The 1,957-nt window shown below is 34.3% G+C and overlaps 1 non-coding gene across 1 annotated transcript; it reads right to left on the bottom strand.

The window, feature by feature from the left end:
- Positions 1 to 779: 779 nt before the first annotated feature.
- LOC119509679 lies at positions 780 to 886 on the bottom strand. Its single transcript, XR_005211745.1, has one exon. It is a non-coding gene; the product is annotated as a U6 spliceosomal RNA (small nuclear RNA).
- Positions 887 to 1,957: the final 1,071 nt, after the last annotated feature.

Genomic DNA, 1,957 nt, shown 5'->3' with positions numbered 1-1,957 from the left:
AATACTGAGTGGTAGAGAAACAGATGTTTGTATTCTTCGCACTTCTGTATTTTTAAAACATAAAAAAAGACAACCTTCTAAAAAGAACATGGAATATGTTCTGTTGTATGCTAAATAATATTATATTTAATATATTTATTTCTTATAATTATTTGATGATTTTGTTATGCATTGAATTGTGTCCTCCAAAAATATATGTTTAAGTCCTAACCCCTGGTTCCATTAACATGACCTCATTTAGAAATAGGGTCTTTGGAAATGTGATTAGTTAAGATGAGGCCAAACTGGATTAGGGTGGACCCTAATCCAATATGATTGCTATCCTTGTAAGAAGAGGAAACTTGGATACAGAGATAGAGAGACAGACATTAGAGTGCAGAACATCATGTGACAATGGAGGAGAGATTAAAGTGCTGCAGCTGCAAGCCAAGGAATTCCAAGGATTGCCAATAATCACCAGATGCTAAAAGAGGCAAGGAAAGGTTTCATAGGGAGCATGGCCCTGCTGACATCTTGATTTCAAAGTTTTAGCCTCCACCCCTGTAAGACAATAAATTTCTGTTGTTTAAAGCCACCTAGTTTGTGGTACTTGGTTAGAGAAGCCCTAGGAAATGAAGACACCATCCATTTTCAATTCGGTAGCCCAATACAGTTTTGCTCCCTACTCACCCCCTGTTTGCTGTTAATTGGCAAATTGCACATATATTTCTATATTTCATAGGCACAACATGACATTCTATACATATTAATTTTTTTTTGCTGTTCTTATAAATCTTGTTAAAAATATGGAACACTTCACAAATTTGTGTGTCATCCTTGTGCAGGGGCCATGCTAATCTTCTCTGTATCATTCCAATTTTAGTATATGTGCTGCCAAAGTGAGCACTATACATATTAATTTATACTAATGCTTCTGAGGCAGTTGTGGGAATAAAAGAGAAAAACTTTATATTTGTAATGTTTTTTATAATTACATAATTACCTTTACTAGTGCTCTTTGTTTTTTCATGTGGTTTTAAATTACTCTCTGGGTCACTTGCTTTCAGCCTGAAGAACTTCCTTTAGTATTTCTCATAAAGCAGGTCTGCTAGGAATACATCCTCTTAGTTTTGTTTATTGGGAAGGTCTTTTGCCTATCTATTTTTGAAAGATAGTTTTGCTGGGTATAGGGTCCTTGATTGGCAGGTTTTTGTTTTTTTTTTTTTCTTTGAGCACTTTGAACATGTTGTCCCACTGCCTCTAGTCTCTCTGGTTCCTGCTGAGAAGTCAGCTGTTAATATTATTGGGGTTGTCTTATGATGCACTTGTTTTTCTCTTGCTGCTTTCAAGATTTTCTCTTTTCATTTTTCTCTTGCTGCTTTCAATATTTTCTGCCTTTCAGCTTTTTTTATTGTATATGTTTACTTGTAGATCTCTTTGCATTTATCCTGCTTGGAGTTCATCAAGCTTTCTAGGTGTGTAGGTTATTGCTTTTCATAAATTTGTGACGTTTTCCACCATTATTTCTTCAAATATTTTTTCTGATCCTTTCTCTCTCTCCTGTCTTTCTGATACTCCCGTTACATGTATGTTGGTGTGCTTGATGATGGTCCACATTTCTCTGAGGCTCTGTTCATTTTCCTTCAAACTTTCTTATCTCGGCTTGCAAAATTCTTTTACAATCTATCTTCAAATTTACTGATTCTTTCTCCTGCAGTTCATGTCTACTGTTAAGTTCCTCTAGTGAATGTTTATTCCTGTTTTGTACTTTTCAAGACCAGAATTTCCATTTGTTTCTTTTTAATAATCCCTATCTCTTTATTAATATTCTCTATTTGATATGACATTGTCATCATACCTTCCTTTACTTCTTTAATCATGCTTTCCTTAAGTTTTGTGAACATATTTAAAAAACTATTTTGAAGTCTTTTTTTTCTGTCAAATCTGACATCTGTTCACTCACAGGCAGTTTATGTTG

This window comes from Choloepus didactylus, chromosome 14 (genome assembly GCF_015220235.1).
Source record: "Choloepus didactylus isolate mChoDid1 chromosome 14, mChoDid1.pri, whole genome shotgun sequence".
Lineage (NCBI taxonomy): Eukaryota > Metazoa > Chordata > Mammalia > Pilosa > Megalonychidae > Choloepus > Choloepus didactylus.
This window is presented reverse-complemented; position numbering and strand designations above follow the sequence as displayed.